At 46.4% G+C, this 23,935-nt stretch overlaps 1 protein-coding gene across 2 annotated transcripts in view; it reads right to left on the minus strand.

Annotated features, from left to right (window-relative positions):
* Nucleotides 1-7,077: 7,077 nt before the first annotated feature.
* Nucleotides 7,078-23,935, minus strand: part of IMPG1 (interphotoreceptor matrix proteoglycan 1) — a 1,923,199-nt gene continuing 1,906,341 nt past the window's right edge. For both annotated transcript variants that reach the window (XM_069606284.1, XM_069606285.1), the window contains exon 17: nt 7,078-7,794. The gene's annotated coding sequence lies outside the window, so the exon portion shown is untranslated. The remainder of the gene's footprint in view (nt 7,795-23,935) is intronic.

Raw genomic sequence — 23,935 nt, forward strand, 5'->3', positions numbered from 1 at the left:
TCCCCTTCATATTCTTCCTTCCGCTCCTCATTGAAATCTCTTCTTTTTCATTCCCCTCCGTGATCCCCTTCCCCCTCTTACCCTTCTTTCCCTCTTTCTTCTACCCTTCTCTTTGTTCTTTATCTTCCCCTTCTCTTCTAAATCTCCCTTCTTCCTACTATTCACCTTACTCACTACTCTCTCCCCCTTCATTCTCCACCCCCCTCCTCTCCTCTTCTTTCTCATATGTAAATTGTTCTACATGCTGATTTTCTGGTTTGATTCATGTTTACCGTTATAGCTTCTACTGTTCCATGTTTAATGTATATTTTGTTGTTCATTGTAAAGCGCCTTGGATTAATACAAATAAATGGCCTCAATGACTGTACATTTGGAGAATATAGCTCTCTGAGATCTGCTATGCCTTCTTTGAATATGCTGGCTGACTCTGACTCTAAAGAGACTGTTGTTCACTTGGGTGAGCAGGAACATATAGCTTCAGCTGTTTACAAGCTTTTGAGTGGTGCAGTGGAAAGGAATAGCAAGCTCCCGAAGACATGGAAAAGTTGCCCTTCTTCAGAGATGAACGAGATGAGATTGAAAGCACTCTGTAGGAATATACCCAAATTGTCTGTTAATGTCAGTGAAAGAGTGAGACGGATCAAATTGCTGAATAGAATATACTGGACTCCAGGGAGGATGTGCAGACCAGGATTACGTGAATCCAATGCCTGCTGTGGATGCAAACAAAAGATTGGATCACTGCAACATATTTTATGGGACTGCAACAAGGTCAGGACCTTCTGGAGTGAAATTGCTGAGTTGCTGAACCATGTTTTGCATATGGATGTAGAATATGACTTGATCTTGGGAGAGGACATGCAGTAGGAGGACATGTCGTATTCACAAAAGGATTATTCTACGAGACTGGAAATCCACCAACTTTCCTACCAAAACTGTGTGGCTTCAAGAGATGTAGTCCCTTTCTCATATTGAGTGGATTATTCTGAGGTACCAAAAAGAAACCAGATTTTTGAAGACATTTGGAGCAGAATTTTGGAGATGGACTTCGGGTAATCTCTGTTTTTGGTGTGCTCATCAGGAGGGTGTAGTCTCATTTTTCGAAATTGTTTGGCAGGTCATCTTATATTTATCCTGTTGGTTGGATGGCCAGTGTTTTTTTCTCTTTTTTCTTGTGCAGTTTTTGATGTTCATTCTGATTGTTTCAGTTGTGTTAAATGCTATAAATTCTTAATAAAACAAAAAGAAGGGATTCATGTTTCAAAGATGCAGTGTGATGTTGAACTGTCCTGATACCTGCCTAAATGCATATAGGGGAGGGGGGAGCGTCCACTGACATTATGGGGAGGGGCAGGTCCATGGCCAGTCTGAATATCAAGGGGCGTACAATTAAAGTTGAAGAGTATGCGTCTAAGAGAGCTGGCTGCCTTTTGAAATGGTTCAAATTGAGTTATTTAGGAATAATTCTACATCCTGTTGCTCAAAGTTTGGTGATGATAATTGAGACGAAAGCAGCACTTAGATAGAATCTAAATTCAACTTTCTTTATGAGGGAGGACTGAAATGGCTGAAAGGATTACAGCACCAAATTAGGATTAAAGGAGAGTCGTACTCAGTAGTTTCCCAGATCAGAAATGTCCTGATAAGTTTACATGGGGAACTAGATGAGAGACTTAAGGAATTGCAAGCATAAGGAGTCATAGAACCTGTGGAGGCCCCGGAATGGGTTACACATCGGTGTTGTGTTTGGGAAACCAAAGGCAAGATAAATTGGTGTTCTGACTTGAGAGAGGAACACAAGAAAGTGGTGGTGAATAAGTTCCCCGACCGAATACAGGGTAACTGGTGAGCTTGCTAGGCAAAGAAAAATATTCAGCACCTCAGATTTGGCATGAGCAGAGCACTAGGTGAAACTAGATCCCTTATCTTATGATGTCACTACTTTCATCACTCCAGAAAGCGCTTTTCAAGCATATACTGAGGACATGCACTGGCAGGAGCTCATGTTCTTCCCGGCTGTAATGGAGTGTGATTGAAAGTTTGTTTTGTACTTCACTGGCAGAACAAAGATGATCAGAAATGTGTGCAAGAAAGACTCAATTCTTACGGGAGGTGGAGTGTGAAGAGAGGTTTGTGAACATAGAGGAGGCAATCTTAAATGCTTCAGCTCTTACCAGGTTCAATACCAAGTGCAACTGTCCCATAATGACAGATGGTAGTGGCATAGGGTTGGGAGCCATTCTTTAACCGGAGCAATATAGTTTGGCAAGTAAGGTGGCCTTCGCATTGCGTACTTTGGAAAGGGACTACGTGCACATATTTTGTTATTGAGAAAGAAGCTTTGGGTTGTGGATAAGCAGTCTAAATATGTCAAACTTTTCTCTGGGGGCAGGACATTTACAATCAAAGTTGATCATAAACCATTAGTGGGGATTTTTACTGGGAAAGGGCTTGGTGGCCTCTAGGAGCATTATGAGGCAGGCTACCACTTTGTGAGTCTTAGATTTTGATGTAGTACATATGGCTGGAGAAGACCAGGTGGGTGTTGGTGTTTTTTGCAGGAATGCCACTGACGAAGTGGAGACAGAAGAATGGGAACAAATGGCTGAGACAGAAGAATTCTTTTGGTGGAGCACTGAGTTGTAAGTGAACTCAGATGGCTTAGAAAAAGACTCCTTGTTCAAGGAGGCAAAGAGACAGGTGGAAACAGGAAGGGGGGAGTCTCATCACAATAGCAGTGTTTTAAAGCCTTTTTAGAGAATAGAAATAAAGAGAATTGCCTGTTGTCAATTCTTCCCTGTAAGTGAAGTAAGTTAATTCCAACGTCGGGGTTAAGGAAACGAGTTGTAGAGCAATGTAATGACCTAGTAGTGTCCAACCCGTAGCACTGTCGCATTAGTTGGACTTGTTGCTTTCAGTTAATTACATATCTACAAAGGCAATGCCGACTCTCTGTCCTCACCAAGAAGAGAGTCCACATTCAAGCTCGTGTCTCTGCTGCATCTAACAACTCGGCCGAACTCTTTAAAATCTGCAAGGAGCTGCCCAACCCTGCTGCAGTCTCTACTCCTCCTGTTGCCTCCCAGGCTCTTTGCAATGCCCTTGCCTCTCACTTCATTTAAAAACCCCAGGACATCCTGTCCACTCACACCCCTCCAATCCCCTCTCCATCTGTGCTTGTTGACCCTCCTTTAGCCACCCTCCCACCAACCTTCTCGTCCTTTCCTCTTTTCACCCCTGACAAGGTCACCAGACAAGTCCGATCTATGAAAGCCTCGTCAAAACAGGTTCATCCCTGTTCCTCTAAAACCATCAAGGACCACATTTGCACCCTTGCTCTGGCCCTTGCTGATTTTTGCAACCACTCCTTTGCCTCCGGATCCTTCCCCTCCCCTCTGAAGCACTCCTTTGTGCATCCTCTTCTCAAGAAACCCACAGCTGATCCTTCTTGTCCAGCTAACTATCGTCCAATTTCCATTACTCCCTTTCTTGGCAAACTCCTGGAAAAGTTGGCCATCTCTCAGCTTAACCTTCATTCCAATTCTGTTGGCTGTCTCCATGACCACCAGTCTGGCTTCAGAACTGCCAGAAGCACGGAAACCGGTCTCCTGAACATCTGTGAAGATCTGTTCTCCAACCTTGACTCTAGCATTCCCTCTGTCCTCATCTTCCTCGATCTCTCTTCTGCCTTCGACACGGTCAACCATACCATCCTGCTCAACCGTCTCTGTGAAAACCTGGGTATCACTGATCAGGCTCTGGCCTGGCTGACCTCTTTCCTCTCAGATCGACCCTCTCAGGTCCAATTTGGGTCCTTCCTTTCATCTATCTTCCTCTCTACCTATGGTGTTCCCCAGGGGTCTAACCTCTCGCCCTGGATTTTCAACCAATACCTGGCAACTCTCGCCCACTGCATTTCCACTTTCTGCTCAAATTTCCATTGCTACGCTGATGACACTCAACACATTTTCAGGCTGCCCTCTGTCACCTCCTCTCCCATCTCTGATTGCTTAACAGCCATTCAAGGTTGGTGTTCCACCAATGATATTTGTCTGAATGCCAGCAAGACGGAGATCCTCCTCATCGGCACACCTTCACCATCCTTTCCCCTCACTCTCTGGCCAGCCTCCCTTGGCCCTCCTCCTACCCCCACCTGCGAGGCTAAGAACCTCGTGGTCATCTTTGACTCCACCCTTTCCTTCTCCGCCCACATCTCTGAGGTCTCTAAAAAGTCAAATTTCCGACTGCACCTCCTCAGAGGTACTCTGCCTTTCCTCTCCTTCCCCCAGAAGCTCATGGTATCCCAAGCTCTGGTTCTCTCTAGCTTGGACTATTGTAACAGCCTCTTTCTAAATCTACCTGCCTCTACTCTCTGCAACTCATCCAGAACAGGATTGCGAGACTTGTCCTTGGCCTCAATGGGATCGTATCTCTCCAGCTCTGAAATCTCTCCACTGGCTCCCAGTGGATACAAGGATTACATTCAAAACCCTATGCATTGTCCACAAGGCTTTCTGGGGTCTGGGGCCAAAATACCTTCAGCTATCCCTCCGCAAACACCTTCCCTCTCGAGCTCTTCGCTCCTCTACCTCCAACTCCCTCAGGGTCAGTCGTTTTTCAAAGAAACAAGCTGGGGGTAGATTTCTGTATTCGGCTGGGGCCTCCCTCTGGAACAGCCTCCCTGCCACTCTAAAACTTGAGGAGAACCATCTCCGGTTCCGGAAGGACGTCAAGACCTTCCGCTTTTCTTCGACCTTCGCTCCCCCTCTGCCCTGCTGATCTGTTCTCTCTTGGCACTGTGCACCTGGCCACCCTCTGTCCTTCGGGCCCAGGTACCTGCTCACCCTGCCACCCTCCCGTACTGCCTCCGGGCCACCCCTTGCACTGGGGTCTGTATCTGTACCCATACAGCCCCCCCCTTTTTCTTCCTGCACTTATCAGACCTACCCTGTCTGCTGCCTTAAACCTAGCACTTGCAAATTGCTGGCTGCATTATCACTGCTTGTTGCCTTTATTATTTATTTATTGTTATTTATCTGTTTCTCCTCTGCTTCGCACTTTCCACTTCTCCCTCCTTCCATGCACTTTTCCCCTCCTCCTCTCCCATGCACTTGTGTGTTCTCAATGTCACTGGGACTAGTAAGATCGCTGTTTTGTTCTCCCCTGTTCCCCTCCCTTGCATGTCGCGCTCTGAAACACTTGTGTACGAGCGCTATACAAATAAAATATCAATCAATCAATATCGGCTTTAAGGCCAGTGGGCGTGTTTATTAACTGAATGTTACCTCCTATTAACGAGGAATGTACATTCTTTCTACAGGGGTTGGTGACCTTTTAACGCGCACACTCTAGATTCACAGCGGTTTACCCAGAATTGTTTCTTGCTTGTATCAAAGCCCCTCTGTCATGTTCCTTTTTTCCCTGTACAGCCTTATGTTTCCCTTAGCACTCCAAAACAGTTTCTAGCAATCTGACTCTTTACAAAACATCCAATTGAACAAATATAGAATACAATGTGCTCAGAGTGACCTATTCCAGTGACCGACGACAGAGAGATTGTAACAACACGTTCCATTTACAAACTCTCTTTTTGTGAGATGTTTTTGCATTTATAATATATTAGTACCCGGCGATAGACAATCAGAATGCAAAAAGCATTCTTATTGTCTCTCGCCAGGTCCCTACCCGGCCGGGAATACCTCCGCCGGGATTCCACAGTCTTTGTCCCCAGCGGGGGGTGTGGCAGCCCCTCAGCCAATGAGGAGGCTCGAAGCGGGGCCATCCCCGCTCTGAGCCTCCCCGCGGCTGTGAGGCTGCCTTCGCCCCCCTCTGGGGACTCGGGTAAGTCTTTTTTTTTTCCCTTCCCTTCCCTCCCCTCCCTCCCACCCGCCCCCCAAACTTACCTTCTTGAACCTGCATCCCCGGCGGGGGACGAGGGAAGCCTCCAGCTGTGTGGAGACACGGAGCGGGGCCATCCCCGCTCTGCGCCTCCACACGGCTGGGGGCTTCCCTCGTCCCCTGCCGGGGACGCAGGTACTTTTTTTTGTTTTTTTTTCTTCCCCCCCCCGTCCCACTTCCGCCCTCCCAACCCCACTTAACTTTTTTTTAAATCCTTTTTCGTGAGCGGACGCGCTGGGAACACTTGTGTTCCCAGCGCGTCGGCTCCCGATGGCCGCCATGGAAAGGGAAAACGGAGTCCGTTTTCCCTTTCCATGGCGGCCATTTTCTTGGTCGTTTTTTTTTTCTGTCCCAAAACGCTACAGCGTTGAAACACTGCAGCGTTTCGGGACAGAAAAAAATAGCTTTTAGTACCCCGGTCACGCAAATTTTGCAGGGCGGGCTATTAATAGCAATAGAACCCTCGCGGCGGGGGCATTACCGACTCTGGTAATGCACCGGGGCCCATAGGTAAGGACCCGAGCGAAGCGGTAATGCCCCCGCCGCTCGGGTTCTAATGCTTAAATAAGGAGGCTAATGCTTTGAAAGTTCATTGTTTCAGTGCGTTCTTGCATTATGACTGATGCTCTTATGATCTGCATTCTAATACTCTGACACTCATCCCCACCCAATGCCCATTCCTACTCCGAAGCCCGTTCCTGCTCTGAGATACATCCAAGCCCTGAGCCCTGTGTATGTCCTGAGCACCATTCCTGCTCTGATGTCCATCCCTACCCTGAAGCCAACGCCTAACCCAAGACCCATCGCTGCTACAGGGCCATCTACATCCCCAGGCGCCACCTGTGATCATCATCTGAATTGCAATGGAAGTGATGGAGAAAAAGCTGAGACACAGAACCTATAATTCTCAGACACAGGAAGAAGCATGCCGTGACATGTGACCATGAATTAACCAATCACAGACTGAGAAAGAATCCAGGGGTTTCGCAAACATGTAAACACATTTATATAGTCATACATATAAATGTGACATTATAGATTGAGAAAATTATATATAATTGCCTAGCCAAATTACATAATATCATTATGAATAGGCACAACCATCATTTGCAGTAGGATGAGGACTGTGAAATGTTAAACCGTGGTAATTGAAACTCACACATTGACAGTTGTATTGGGGGGGGGGGGTTCAATATATTTTATTGAAACACGAACATGTTTACATACAGAATTAACGTTTGGTTGGAGTTATTGTGATTAAGCAAGACATCAATAACCCAAATTAAAATCAAAACTATTTTGCTTCAAGGTATAGAGTACAACACATAACAATCGCATTATGATGAGAACGTTAAAGTATATTGGACAGCTTCAGAGTCTGTGGATTCAGGGACACTTTCATCATTGGTTACAGACTGCGGGAAAGATGAGTGTATATGCCTTTCAGACAAATTCGAAGGAGAGAAACATTTAATAGCTGCATTTATTTTAAAATAATAATTGCTAACATGTTATGGACAACTAAGTATCGACACAGTATATTTTTACAATAGTTCCTCGTCTGTTTGAAAATATAATGTAGTTCATTAGTTCATTTGAGCCAATTACAAACACAATAAGTATGCCTACTAATGGGAAATAAATGTGCACATATATATCTATATGGCTCTATATATCTATAGATAAAGAGAGTCAGAAACTAACTGAACCTTTCTTCATGGAATAATTAAACACGGCTTTCACATACATCCTAAATACTCTGTGGTTGATTTATTCGAGTGAATTGCATAACAACTTTGTAGCACGGTGCATTTATTCCATTTGTACACCTCTTCACATCAGGAAAAGAGAGTTGTTGAGATGGTCTTCCGTGCTCGAGTTCGATATGTCCAATACCTGCACAAAAGTGATGGTAAGAATTAGGCATGGAAATGACACATCGAAAACAACAAAAAGTGTGATTGGAGTATCTACTTTTAATGGACACATACATACACATTTCCAATAGAACCGCATGGTTTCGATCCTGCCATGGGATTCCAGCCTATTTCTATGTTCACGTTAGAGAGTCTGCAGGCCATAAATCATGGTTCCCAGGGGTCAGAAGACTCCATGAGTTAGCAGAATATTCAAAGTGAAATATAGGCCTGCGTTGTATGTGCCAGATGATATATTTTCCTTATAATTGTTTGGGACACATGCCGTATTTCCAACTATATTTTGTCTCTGCATGCAGCTGTAACTGTGACTTTTAATCAGAGTAGCTGAAATTCAGAGCGCTGTGTCGACCTCATTTGTAACCCTGCTTTCGAATGTTATTCACGACTCTTAAAATTTAAATACATGCCGTCTTGTGACTATTTTAGGTAAATTAGAAACCCATGATGTGAAAAACCGTAAAATGAAGAACTGTGTTTGTTTGTTTACTTGTCTGCTTCCACAAGGCACCTGGCTGAGATCTAGCCATCTTAAAGTGGACCTGCCAATTGGGGTGCAGAAGGGGGGAATGTAAAAGTTTGTGCCTAGGTGCATGTTATAGGCTGGTGTGCGCAGCCCCTTACCCCTCCGTCCCAGCCTCTGGTAACTCTTTAAGAGAGGCCGTCAACAGGGACGTCATTTCACCAAAATGCCAGGGGTAGCGGAAGTGACATCACATGACCCTTGACTTCTGATGACATCACCAGAAGTGATGTCATTTGACCCTGCCCCAAGGGACATAATGGGAAGCAATAGAACATGACCTTTCAACCCTTTAATGAGTCTCGCAATTATTGTATAGAATTCCAGAAAGACAAATTATTTGTTATTCCTATTCCTTCTTATTTAGGGTCAGTGCTCAAAGTGTTACACTTGTTTTTTTTTTTAGAGTCCTCAACATAAATTCCAGCCATCCCAGAAACAAAGCTTTTTTAGGGGTTGCAAGGGAGACCACAGGGGTAGCAAGGGAAATTTCAGGGGTCGCAGACGCGACCCCTCGCAACCCCCAAATGACGTCCCTGGCCATCAACAGTTGAGTGGACAGGAGAGCTTTATAATCTTTCATTGGTTAAAAACGATTGTTTACACAGTATAAAAGGTTTCAGCTTTCTGAGGAAATATGGGGTAGCTTCCTAGAGTAGGATTTGTAAAGCATTAACTCACTTTTTGAGTTCACATGTATAGGGACCCTCTCCCCAGCATAAGGGACTTGATTATTGTTTATGTTGAGGCTGCTTCCAAATGTGCATCCCGCATGGCTGCCCTGACTAAAGAAAGCACTACCTGTTGGAACATGAAGGCAGAGTTCAGGGCTGGACTGCCCCAACGGGACATCCCCCGGTAGGCCTCTGGCCTGTAGGGCCTCTTTTTGAGCGGAAGGATACACATGTGTTAGCATAAACACATTGCGTGATTTTGCCTCGGCTCCTCCTGGGTGGTTTGCCTTGAATTGGCTGCCCCCACTGACCGAGGCAGAGGCGCCGTCATTTTATTTTCTTCCCAGCAGCTGGGTTGGGCCCGCACCTGCGCAGGGTCTCCTGGGCTGGGCACCAGATTGGAACCACATGTGCCGTGCCTGCAGCCCAGGCTGCGCGCACAGTGCACACATTAGCAGGCAGTGCAGGCAGGCAGCTGGTCCGGGCTGCATGAGGCCTGGCAAGCCACAAGATCGATCGATTGTCAGGTAAGAAGCGAGACACACTGCACATTGATGATATGTATCTTGAGTCTCGACTCGAGATTGTCCACGTAAGTAAAGTTAACTTGCAGTGGCTGCCTGGCCAGCCTTCAAATCATTCCCCAGAGCCCTGTTATTGGGCTGTAGACAAAACCTTCTAGGCCAGACTGGGTAGGCCCATCGATGCTCGGCTGGTGTGGGTTCAGCACCTGGGTGAGGGAGAACCCAGCCTAGCGTTGATGCAGCAGGACCTACCCAGGCCTGGCTCTGCTGGTCCTCTGGTCTGTGATGGCCACTCACTGCTACTGTTGATGAAATAGATTATTTTGTTCAGTTAAGTAACTTAACTTAAAGCCTGCAAGTCAAGTTACTTAACTGAACAAAATCATCTATTTCTTGAATCGTGCATTGCAGCGGCAGCCAATCCCTCAAATCATTCCCCAGGACAGTGCTCTTCAGGACTGTCCGTCCAGGTGCCCTGCCCTGGGGAATGTAGGGCAATAGCAGCACGCGCGAGATGGGTTATATTGCTTGTTTTCTTTTAAAGGTTGTGGCTGCCAGTGACGAGCAGTAGCTGGTGCAGTGATTAGAGTGCTTGCGTGAATCTAGCATGTCTCTCAATAATTTTCATGTTGAGAAATATGTTAATTTCTTATTGTGTTCCGGTGTGTCAAGTGTTCCCGGTATGGAAGGTATAGGGAGCATCAGCATGCAGTGTTCAGATGTAGCAATCTAAGCTTTTGAGTGCAATAGGCGCTTTGCTCAGATGTGCCAAGGCCAACGTTTTTAACACATTAGGCACGAAATGTGGATGGTTGTACATGTCCATAATGAAACCCCTCCCTCCCCCTTCACAAGTGGGAGATTATGAGACGGAAATAAGGAGAAGTCAGTTCGCCTGTAGACTTGAATGGGGCGATGGATTTTAGAAGGTAAAACTTTATGGGAAAAACATTTGTGTTTACAAAATCGTGAGTCTCCTTCCCGAATAAGGAGGAGTTGGCGTGTATGCTTGCCCGGCTGCAATGTACATATCATTTTGTTGGTGCGTGCCTGGCACACTCACGTTTTACCTGCTGCAAACGTTTCTACCCAGTGGCAGTAAAATGGCTCTTAAACTAAAGTGGTCACCTCATTTCCACAGCATATGTCAACATTAACGCAGAACACTACGACAAATGTCACTCTCAATTTGCAAAACACACAGATTGCTACCATGATACTTGCATATTGTATGTGGTTGCACGTGCGCTACACAACATGAAAGATATTCCACTGTACTGTGGAATAAATTGAGTAGCATACGGCCTAGTTATTGGACCTCCAGCCGAGTCAGGAGCAGCTGCAGATCCAGTCCAGTCCAGGCCGGATAGGCCCTGCATCGACGCTTGGCGGTCTAACAATGAGATGCATTATTTACCAGTCTGTGATCAGTGCTGATGAAATGCAGCACTGTATAATTTTGATCAAAGGATGTGCCACTTTTAGGAAGCGAAACGCAAGGGCATCAACCCGCGCCTAGATGTTAATAACCTTGCCAAGGCGCTATTGCAATGCGCCGATACTGCTAAAATGCTTTCCGAGGTCTCCAATGCACACACCTTTGACACTGGCCCAAAGCAAGTACAGTGCAGTAGTGCACACAAGCACACATGCATGAAACCGTAGCCAGCTACCGACTAGTGGACCCCACCATTCAGCTGGCCCTGTGGGCAGAAGAGCCATTATGGCCAGTTTATGTGCACGTGTCTACCCTTGACGTGCACACATTGCCAGTGCTACCTGCTAGTGTAACGCAATGTGCAGGAAGTGTGAATACTTTTCAACCAATCAAATAGTGCAAAGAAAGTGCAATTCTTCGAAAATTAAAAAGGATTTTAAAATTAGAAAAGTCCAGAATTCCTACTTGTTCCCAATACTAGAAAGATCCTTAATATAGCCGTGTATCAATGTTATGTTATCTTATATTTGTATAGCACCTCCTGCCATATGTAAAGGCATCGAATCGCTCTGATCACTGACATATACAGAAGCGCTGTTATGTGCGTAGAGTTTGCTGTGGAATAAAACGTGTGTGCATTTTATCCGATGCATTCACCGAATTGAAGCGATTAGTGGGTTCTTAGTCTTCGTTTACCATTCCTGGCAGCATTCCTAGAATATTTTGGGTAAAATCCTAAAGTGCAGTGTTTCTCTGTGTGTTTGTTTTTTGAATGCTATGCTAATGGATTCCTATCGGGAGGATAGCTTAGGGGCAACATGCTCGCCTTGGAAGCAAGAGGACATGGAGCAACACCGATTCGATCCCCGGGTCCACGCTTAGAAACCTCTGGGTATTAGGCGCGTTATAAATAACCTATCATATCATATCATCCCAGCACTACTTTCCAGGGACACTTTGAGTAAGTCATGAATCATGACACACCATTGGTGAGTGATTTATCCGGGCCGTGTCTGTGCATCTATTCTCCTTTTACGGCCCTTATCTCGGGTACATGTTGTACAGGTGTCTTGGCCCCAGTGTTGGTTTTCGACTTTTCGGTGTAAGTGGTATCCCCGTGTTATCATTGTAAATGGTAGCACAGACATAGCACTTTACTTAACAAACCAGAAAAACAAAACTGAGGGCAGGGGACCTGCCCCGCTCACCGGCAGGACCATCATCGGCTCTGTCTGTGCCATTGTGTGAAAAAATGCATTTATTATACGTTAATTATCGAGTATGTATAATAAATGCATTTTTCACACTGGCATTCCCCCGTTCCTGCATGCTGGAAGATCATCTCATTTTAACATTTAGACGCAGTTGCATTGCGCATCGTGATTATCTGGTGCATAAATACTTAGGCACTGAGGCAAATGTTTTCATCGAACTACTTCACGTTCTATAGCCTGCCAATACAACCACCCAGTGGTGGAAATGAAAAGAATGTGTTGGGGGGATCCCACAAGGGCAGGGTTGGGTGAGGAGTTTGGGGGGGCCGTGCCAGAGGTGGCATGGTCTAGAGGGGGCGGAGTTGGTAGTGGCCATCCGATCAAATGAATACTTAAAAAAAGAAATAACAAAAAGCACCCGCGACGGCAGCATTGCCTTTTACCGCCGGCTTTGGTGTAATGCACAATGCTCGCTACATGTGCAACTGATTCCTTTCAGGTGTACATGTAGCGAGCATTGTGCATTACACACAAGTGCCAAAACTGGTGGTAAACGGCAATGCTGCCATCGCAGGCGCTTTAAAAAATCTTTTTAAAAAGTATTACAGCGCGGTTCATGGGCTTGGGCAGCTGACTCTGGCCGGATTCCCGAGTTCCGGCTACACATCTGGTGCCGGATCTCGGATCCGCCGAGAGCCGGCCCAATGACCAGCACTGCAACCACCCAAATAAAGTGAATAAGAAGTCAAATTCCCCTCCCCTCCCAGGCCAGATGGCCATTCTTTCACAACGAGTATTGACGCATTTGTTTTATTGGATGAAGTATTGCCTTTACACCGTTTAAAGTGAGGGGTGGTTCACTGACTCAGTAAGCATACTGGGTGGCCAATTCATACATTGGCTCTGTTGGAACGATCCTGAATATTTATTAGAAAGAGTACACTAAGGCCTTTAAAATGGGAATACTCACCTCTGACTTAGGAGCCTGCCACCAGTGATTAAACTATTATGATGATGGTACTAAGCAGTTTTAATCCAAAGCCCAGTTGTTTCTTAAGTGGAGCTGTAGAAAGGGTTACTTGGGCTTACTCCCTCCCCTCTCATCTAGTGTTCTCTCAGTCGCTGCGCCATCAGCTGCACTGCAGAGCGTTACGAAATAAAGGGCTTTTTCAGCCTATATACGGTCTGCAGTGTTGGTGGTACAAAGAGGATCAGTGGGTTGAGTGGCTGCTGCAGAGACGGTTGCCACTGATTGCCTGCAGCACACAGCAGCACCATGTAGAGGATTGGTGCATAGTTATGATTAGCACACTGAATTGCCTTTAGTCACTGATAATAGGTGGCGTGTTTTTCCTGCAATGAATAGTACTCTTTGAATTGGGAAGGAAGGGCTGTCAAAATGGACTGTCTGAATTACATATATGCATGCAATTTCATTTTCTGACATACGAAATGTGGGCGAGCCTCTCAACACAGAATTCTGATATTTTATTTTCTGGCACACAGATGGACTGTGAATCTGTACCGTGACTACATGCCCACCCCATGTTTTGATATTTTGGATGTATGGAACTGAATGAGGCCCCACGCTCTCAATACAGCTTTGACCATAACAAGTGCAACATGAAACAGTGTCATTGGTGAAGTGGATCCACTGATAAGTGTACAACTATGGTTGAACGCACAGGCACAGAGTCGCTTTCTCAGGACACTGCGGGCGCTTCATTGGCATGACTCACTCTCTATCTATGTTAGTTTTGGATAAAATGCTACGTATAAGCTGAAACTATTGCAATAGAGTGCAGCTAGGGAGAAATATCATATGAGGTGGGACACCAAACTTGTACGTGTTGTTTGGTTATTTACCTACCCATTGACTGCCCATGGCCAGGCTAATCCTTATGGCCATTTCCACCTGCTTTCTGCCCCTCTCCACCCAAAACACATCCTCCTGGGATCTCTTTTTGCTAGCCTTACCATCAAACTTTGTTCTCTTAAGTGCCTGCCAGTGTTTTCTCACAGCAGCTTTCTGAGAGTTAATGACTTCATTGGAACTGTAAACGCGCTACTGGTGTAATAGACATGTCAACCTGGTCTGCCTTCAGCCACTCGATTTAAAAGCCTGTCTTTCACTGAAGTTCTGTTCAAAACAAGCATTGGCAAAGTCAACAGTTTAAACTTGTGTATCAATATGAGGCATTCACCAGGCAATGCTATCATTTGCCCAGGTACTCTCGCCACTTTGCAGCTGCAACAGTCCAGTTAATACCACTATGGCAGTGTCTGGTGAATGCCTTTTCCATGCCTACCAAAAGCCAAAACTGTTGGCACTGCCAATGCACATTTAAGAATGCCTTTCATCTGTGTACCCTTCCCAATTTGGGAATAGGATTATCATAACGTAATAACAATTACGCTGCCCCTGAGCTGTCCCCCCTCACCAATGGATGAAATGGATTAGGGATGCATGTTGTCTGGGCACCTTTAATACCGGGTGAATTTGTTTTTATAATCTGTAAATGTGGAACGGCCCCGGTCCCTCTACCATTGAAGATCTACTTTGAGAGATCATGAATTTATTTAAAACATCACTTTTTAATCCATATATGTTTAAATCCCGCTTTAGATGAACTAATTGACATATTTTATTCAACATTTTCTTGGGGGATACTCCCAACCCCCTCATAGAAAGGTTGGGCTTGTGCGCTGTCCTCGCTCGATCGGTGAAATATGGGGCCACTTTGAAAAGAATGTCCCGGGCCACTTTTGGTTCTCAGTCCGGCCCTGGCAGAGTTCATAGAAACTTGAGAAAGTGACTGAAACGAGGCACATTGCATGATGGAACTTGTAGGCAGAGTTCCTAGAGCCCTTGAGAAAATGATTTAAAATCAAAACGCTGCATGCTCGAACTTTAACAGCAAGAGAGGGTAAGTGAATGGTGGAGCCTTAAGCATTGGAACGTTCGGTTAAAGAGCTCATGAGCATTTAATAAAGAGATTGAGCAGGAATCGCTGTGTCAAGCATGTAGAAAATGATTGGGGCCCTGGAACACCTGACAAAGTTTATGAATAACAATGTCCAACTCTATCCTGTTGTCTGACGTCATAATATTAATAACCAGTCACACTTCTTTCTCATGCATCCAAACGGAATGACAGAGCATGTCTCAATTTCGATTGCTAAGCCATTTACCTTTGAGGAGACATGCCATATGAGCCACCAAAGACTCATGATACTGCAATGGAATAATTCAGTAATGGAATAGTTGAAGCATTAGCAATTAATAACTGTCCCAGCCCGCATTGCCTCATCATCCCTCGGCTCTGGAACCCAGTATGCAAACTCATCCATTCAAGTGGGTTCGCAAACAGATGACCCCATAAATATGGAGAGGGGGATCAAAACAATATAGAAGATAGGCCTCCCCAACATCGCAATGCTGGACGTGTAAAGAAATGTAGGTGGTGCTCTTCTACAAAAAACAAAAAACAGACCACACACCACCACTGTGGCATCGCATGGGTGCTAACTAACCCTGGGCAAAAATGGTTCATTCTACAGCATGCACTATATCCATATAGGCACTGTTCAGGAGGGGAAGCCTATGCAGCATAGCCAAGGTGTGTGCGATATACCTGATTAGGCCACATAATACACCAACGAAGAGGCATTGCACCTTTGCCCAGGTAAGAAAAGTATCCGCTTGACCAAATATCGAATGTCAGCAGAAGGGCTACAATAGGAAAACCATATCATCCATCCCATTCTTCCTCAGGTTGCCGAATTTCTATCCTAATCGCTTAACAAGGGATTCTTTACGCCAAGGTTGCTGCTTAAAGCCACAATACTGATACACACCTGGCAGCCTTTGATGACTTGCCTCATCCTCATCCTCAACCTTCAGTCTGCAATGGATCATCAACCATTGATAACCAAACCACTTCTAAAATTCAATCTATCCCAGTGACTGCAGTTTCCTTTCTCGTCTCTTGCAGGTGGTATGCGATATTTAGCACTAATTGCCCAAGCCCATAACATGTCAGAGGGCAACCTCTTCCGTAATCTCCTCATTGAGAGTTCTGAAGAACTAAATGTTCTGTGTACCATCTTGGTATTTAGCGGACAACTGGCTGTGCTTTAAAGTATCAGTGAAAGAACTCTCAACATCAGAACTGACCAATCCTATTACAGTTTTAGGCGAAACACCCTCACCTGGTTACGCTCCAACGATCCCATGATTGAACAATGTCCCTGCACCTAGCCTACCTCACTGTATATAAGTATATAAACTGACCTGCTAAATGTACAATACTGTATGTATATTTGTATATATACCTACTTAACAGACGCTGTAAGTAATGTAATGCTCTGCTCACCATTCAACTGTTTCCTACCCTGTAACCAAGTCTTTATGTATACTTACTCCTCTGTTCTCTGTTGCGCCCTGTTACCTCTGGGTTTTGTGCGCTATATCAAATAAATAAACAAACAAACAAACTTCCTCCCTCCCCTCCCTGCTGTGAGAGACATACAGCTTCTCTAGCACATGACTCATCCCTGGGGAGAAAATAGCAACACTGAATCGGAAGTGGAAGGAAGGTGCCTAGCCCAACACAATTTGGAATCTGAAAAACGATACCCAGAGGAATCAACAACCACCCTGGGATAACAAAACCTTCAAGCGCAAAGTCACACTAAGGATAAGGTTACATTTCTGTTAAATGGCCAATTAGTAAAGGGACTTTCGGCCGATACAACACTGTGGGCCTCATTACGAGTCCAGCGGTAACCGTGTCTGAAATTCCGTCAGGTTACCGGCGGACTCGTATTACCATTCCGCCTCTGTGATGCCCGGAATTACCGGGGCATTATGACCCCGGTGACCTGGGAATTCTGGAGGCGGAATTCGGTATATCCCCTTTCTCATTCAGTCCGATAGGACTGAATGGGAATGGGGAAGGGGAAACACCAGCACCATCTCGTGATGGTGCCGGTGTTTCCACGTCCGCCTGCAGGCGGGTGGTGGTAAACCCGCCAGGTCAGACCTGGCGGGAAGATCACCTTCCGCCTGCAGAACTCGGGATCGGACGGTCCGTAATTAACAGTGGCGGCGGGTTTACCGCCACCGTTATTTCCATACCGGGTGACTCGTAATGAGGCCCTGTGTCTTTAGTCCTAGGATGGAATCTAAAGCAGAATAAGTAGAATGGCAGAGGAATTAAGTGGGCAAAATGCCATTAAAGGAAAGAGCGTAGACAGTGGATTGACCATACAGGGCCCAAATGTATGTCTACGCAAGTGCAGAGCTAGGGATGGAAGGAAACATAATTACACCAGTACATGGACTGCAAGAAAAAGTTCAAGGAATGCTGATTGTGGGAGAGAAAAAGGCAAATACCGAAACAGTACACTACGCTGAAGGAGTGCCAGTACGGCAGTGGAGGAGGCTTGGATCCTAGTTGGCAGATTGGAGTAGCCTGGTATGTGTGGGCGCACTGGGCAGCTGCAAGTGTGGTTTCAGACCAATAACACACACACACGAAGGAAGGAAGTTCCAACTAACTGTAGAAACCACCAGGACACTAGTAGAAGATCAAGCCCAGTTGCACGATGATGCAAGCAAAAAGTCTAAACCCAATGACTTGTAGCATGAGTTCCCTGTCCAAGGGGAATGGGGACCTGAGTTAAGAGATGAAACGCGAGGAGGTTCAAGAGGAGGTACAACAAGGGAAGAAAGGACCAATAACAAGAATACAGAAAAATATAAGAGAAGAGATTGAAATATAGAGCAGGAAGAGAGTGGCTTACACATCAGGACAGTCGGGAGCTCATTTTTGTCAAATTAGTAACTTGGAGGAAGGGAGCTGTTACATGTTGAGATACACATAAATGGCTACCCGCCACCACAAATGTATCCTTTGCATGGTGGTGTACACGCTTACCATGGCAACTGTGACATTGCACCGTGAGGTTCTCTGTTGTAGGCGGCATAGCAGGGCCATTCCCATATTCCATAGTGTTGGGTAAGAGAGGATTGGATCACTGCAGGAGGCCTGGAAGTGTTGTCTTTAGCCAGTGTGCCTGCCATGGAGTTCCACACTGTAGGTGCCACGGCAGGTATGATTCCTGCATTCCATACCGAGCTGGGCAAGAGAACATGCAGGAGCACCAGAAATGTAGGTGCACCTCATGCTGCCACGTAGCATTCAAGTAGTGGCAGTGGGTTTGGGGTGCGACAGCGAGTCTCAGAACAATAAAGCAGGACATTTTTCAAATGGTGCTGTGAATGTGCAATTACAACCGGACGCACACACACGCACATGTGCGCACACACATGCATACACATGCACACAGTCACACAAACTTGGGAGTGCATGTAAGGATGGCAATTGCCAGGCAATGTAATTAAGGGACACACATTCAAATGCAGGAGGAGCAGCCTAATTCACATAGAAAAGCAAATAACTTGCTCCTGAAGAAATGTGCCCTTGTTCCAACGTGACCGAAGTCAGGTTTGTGACACAGGCAAAGTGACCCACTTACCTTCAAGTTTATCGCAACTTTCAGGGGAAAAAACTACAAATTGAGTGTGACAATATTGGATTCTTTGTGAATCGCTCTGAGCAGGCATTGTGCAAGCAGTCACAAATACAAATTGTGTCCATCACACTTTCCATGTGCAAATCTATTTCTTTGTGAATGGCTACATCTAGTGAGGAAGTGAATAGCAGAAACTCTTATTTTATAGGATGAGTTGAAAGGAAGTGACTGGACATCCAATATTCAATTACTTTTCTTTGTTATTATTAAAATGATTTAGCTTTGAAAACAAACCTTTTAATTTATACAGATTCGCATTTTTGTAGACAAAAAGAAAATAAGAATAAAGGAAAGGAAAAAAAAAAATTATATGCAAAAGCATTAAAGTTCTAGTTGCAATGTACCAGTGATTTTGTTCAGGTCTTTACAACTCTTAGGTTCAATCACCGGTTGCTGTGGATCGTTATGTAGTCAATGGGCCTCATTACACGGATGGCGGTAAGGGTTTACTGGTACCGGTATTTTACCGGTACCGGTAAATCCTTACCGCCTTACTACGAGGTCCCTTTGCGGGTTGGGGAATTTAACGCCTGCTTTTTGCAGGCGTTAAAAACCAACCTGCAAAGGGACCCAGGGAGCTAATTACGGTACCGCAATTTGCGGTACCGTAATTAGCGCCTTCCCCATTCCCATAAAGCCCTATGGGGCAAAAATGGGAATGGGGAAGGGCAATGGTGGAAGGGGGAATTACCGCCCCGCCAACCTTGGAATGGGGCGGTAATTCCCCTTTCCGCCAAGGCGGTGCCGGTATTTTACCGGCATGAACCATGGCGCTAATAGCGCCATGGTTCTCCGCCATCCGTGTAATGAGGCCCAATGACTTTTCAACGGTTACGATATTATTTAAAAATCTGATTAATGTGATTGTCAGACTTCTGTTTTTTCCAGAGAGCATTAGATTCCATCTGTCTTTTGCAGAGAGATCGGGGTCCTTTTTCAATATCACGTCTCTAAATGGCATTCTTTTCTCCATCAATGAAGGACATTCCATAAAGAGATTGAAGTGGGAGAATGGGAGAAAAAGCTCCCCCCAATCTCCTCGCGACCATGGCCTAGAGGATCGCGGCCCAGACACCCACCACAAGATGAATTCGTCTATCTACCAGACGAACAAATACCCTGGTTCAAGAACATAAGGCTATGCCCACCAGCCTGTCCTACTCAAGCCGACACCTGCAGCATGGATGAACTTGACTAAGACCTCAACAACAGGCACCCACATCGTTAGAGATGCCATGACGACCTAGCCAACTGCCAAGAACACACGTGCCACCATGCACACTGGTCACTCACGCACCAACCCACACGAAGAATATATTCAGTGCTATGACGTAGGTGACGGATACACCCACTGACGCGCATCTTTATTATTCTCTATATGTATGCTATACTAACCCTACCACTCGAGGAACCAATCCGGAGTGGCAATAGGTTTTTCGCTAACTTTCCCAGGTGATGCAAGTAGCGCGTCATACTGAGGCAAAAAGGGCCTGCGAGCCCCACAAATTTGAGAGTCTGGACGAACGCGTACGATCCTAGACCCATCCCTGCCGTTGTTTAATAAACAGCAGAACCGCCTTGCTTCTTGTGTGTGTCTCATACTCATTTTTGGGGAACACGGGAGGAGTTGGGGCCTCCCAGCCCAGAGGTCCGCGGACGGCTCAGACGACCCCGGGATAATCACCCCGACAAGTTGGAGGCACTGCTGAGATCTGTTTACGATCTACCTTTTTATTTTTCCAAGGCCTCTCGTTGCGAGTAGGCCCGGCGGCGCGGCCCCCTCTGCTGCTGCCCCCTTTTTGAGGACTACAGGAACATCGTGGAACTGCGAGAAGACCGAACAGCGCAATCCGGATATTGGCCCTTGGGAGCCAGTTGAGAAGTATCCCGTCCGCGGTTGGCGAGTGTCCAGATGTGGTCCAGACGAGGGGAGGTGGCGAGCCGCTTGGAGGGGTGCACGCAGTCGAGCGGACCCGCATCAAGAGAACTTGGTGAGTATGTCACACCCAACAAGCAATGTGAGATTGTGAGGGAGGGGGGAGGAGTGCAATAAGGGCGGTGGGAGGTGTTACTAAGGTGTGCGTGAAGATTTGATTAATTAGTGTTGACGGTGAAGTGAATGGTAGCAGGACAGGTGCGAGAGCCGTCCGCTACCACGTCACGGAGAAGGGTGGGCGGAGCAAGAAAACATCACGTGCGGTTGCTCGTAGACACTGATTGGCCTTGGTCGTGGCCACCTGTAAGGGGGGGTGTGTGTGTGGCTTCCTACGAATTGGCGGTTATTGATCAATGAGTAGATGAGGATCCCTATTGATCGAGCAGTGAAACTCAATAGATAGATGACGTTTTCCTGTAGGTGGTAGCTAACTTGTTGCCTAGTACGGAAGATAATTGGCTGGTTAAGCCCTCCTGTTGAGGGGCTTATCACACGCGAGGCAACGCAGCGTGCGCAGTCCGATTATATTGTTGGTTACCTTGTTCCAGGCGTAACGAGAGGACAGCTGTGGGGTTAACGGGGACAAACAGAAAAACTTATTGCAAGCTTTCTGAAGTGTAAAAGATCTTACCGGTAGTTTTTGGAAGAGGTCGGTGATGTCACCCGTAGGGCTTTCATAGGATACCTCGACCACACAGCATTGTTGAAGGGTGGTGGGGAAGAGAATAGGGGACAGGGGGTGCGCACGGAGGTTGTCGGCCACCCCAAATACGGGACAGGTGGAGAGGGGGAAGTGACCGTGCACGGAGAACGCCGGCCACGCCGAGCGAGGTAGGAGGAGGAGGGGAGGAGAAAAAGTGGGACAGCTGTATAAGCACATCACACAGGGCACGCAGCCGCAGGGGGCTTTGTGCGCCGTGGCCACAGGGGGCCGTAACGGTATTAAGGAAGAAAAACAAATACAGGAAAAGACAGCATATTTGCAATCGTTATATTTGACTGTTTTCCCTTTAGCGGGCGGTCGCAAGTCCCCAGACTACGGGGCCAGGTAACACATCTGCAATTGTCACATTTGACTGGTTTTCTTTTAGCGGACGGTCGCAAGTCCCCAAACTACGGGGCCAGGTAACGACAACTATACTGAAGGGAGATAACAACACAGTGTAACGATGTCATACGGGTTAGGATCGGAGGGTGGGGGAATACCCTCACTACCCCACTGCAGCATATGTAAAACACTATCACCCCATAGGGAAAAACTGATCAAATACAGCATAGAATGGACACAAGGGACGGACAACAAAATGACGACACCCTGGCCGCCTAACGGCAGTTTCGACCCGTACGTCCAACACTCACTACTGACACATATACATAACACATACAAGGGGAAGAAGTTGGCGCACAACGTGGAGGTGTTTAACTTATGGAGGATGTTCCAGGGGTCCCGACCAGGACCAACCGGGATGTTCACTGTGGAGGAAACGAAGGAGGGGAAGAAGTTAAGGAGGAAGAGGGAAATGGGGAAAAGGAGGTTGACAGCGCACAGTGCGCGGGAAGAGGCCGAGAGGGGGAGGAACAGCTTAGCATCGCAAATGAAATAGAAATAAAAAAGGAAAGGACAGATGACATGTCCTTAGCGAAGGTAGTGAAGAAGGAAGAAGGGGGGTTATATCCTGTGACGGAACTACGAGAAGCGGTAAGGCAACAACTAACGGCGGCTGAGGGATATTCGAACCCCGCATACAGCCCACCACCATATACAGCTACAGGTAGCTACACAGGGGGGGAGGTGACAAGTACGGTAGGCCCAACTTATACGAAGATGCACGCAAACGAAGGGAAGAATAGTGAAGAACCAATCTCAACCATAGGACACGACGAGTGGGTAGCAGCGCAGGTGCTGTTAAAATTGTGAGGGACACTAACGGGAGAAGAAAAGGAGTTAGTACGGAGAGTGAACCAGGACAATGAGGGTAGCAGTGAAATAAAAGGGGAGGAAGATAAGAGGAAAGAAGGGGAGCTGTTGCGAGCAGAGGAGATGTTGGAGGAACGATTGGCAGAATTAAGGAATGAGCAAAACGCCCTGATCAAACAGCTTGAGAGGGAGGAACGAGAGAGAAGGAGGGAAAGGAAGGAAAGTAAGGATGAGTTAGAAAAAATGAGGGAACGAACTGAAGAACGGAAGCGGGAAGCTGAAAGGATGAAGGCGATAGCAGAAAGGGTATCTCGAGCAGCACAGCGTGACAGGAAAAGAGAGGAAGAAGAGAAAGAAAAGGGAATGTTAATATGGAAGAAGAAAATAATATCAGAAACCACCAAGAAATACGAGGAAGGTAAAGTAATAGAAAGCATATTAGAAAGGGAGAGAGAGAGATGGGAAAGAAGGAGAGAGGAAGAAAGGATATTAGAGGAGGTGAGTAGTGCGGCGAAGATTTGGAGGAATTGGAGGAATTGAAAAAGAAAAGAGAGGAAATAGGTGGTGAGATAGTGGAGAAGAGGGAAGGGGAAAGAAGAGATAGGAAAGGGGAGAGTGGGGTAAGGAAATATGTACGCAGGGATGCAGAAGTAGTCACAACATCAGCACAAAGGGAAGCAATTGGTAAAGAAGAAGTGGAAGGAACGGATCTAATAGACTTAAAAACAGTGACGATTAGGGGGTAAAAGACAGATTGGGGGTTGTCACTCCTGGATGATTTTTGCAGCGAAGAAGAAGAAGGAATGGGGGGAGAAGGGAGAAGCGGCGATAGGGAAAGCTTAGACAAATTGTACATCACCCGCACCAACCGGGAATCACCATGGGCATGCAGAAGGAAGGAAGAACTGGGGGGAAGTGAGGAGAAAGAACAAGGAGTGGCGGGAAGGCAAACACGTGCAGCTACACCCGCATCATCCCCTCCAACATGTCCGCCCACACCCGCTCCTGAACACACCCCCTACGCCGGCAGGCTTAGAGATCTCCCCGGACGTAGGCAGGAAGAACGTACACACACACCCACATTAAATAAAGAAAATAATAAGAGGAGGGGAAGAGATGAAGGGGAATCTACAACGAGCGGCGGTAATATGGATATGACAGATGATCTAGACGACACAGAAGAAGAGGAGGGGTATGCGGACTCCACACCGCGACAACTGGGGGGACAGATGGGACACAATCTAATGCCGCTATTGGAGAGAGGGGGTGTTAG

Source organism: Ambystoma mexicanum, chromosome 4p (genome assembly GCF_040938575.1).
Source record: "Ambystoma mexicanum isolate Mex_15411 chromosome 4p, UKY_AmexF1_1, whole genome shotgun sequence".
Classification (NCBI taxonomy): domain Eukaryota; kingdom Metazoa; phylum Chordata; class Amphibia; order Caudata; family Ambystomatidae; genus Ambystoma; species Ambystoma mexicanum.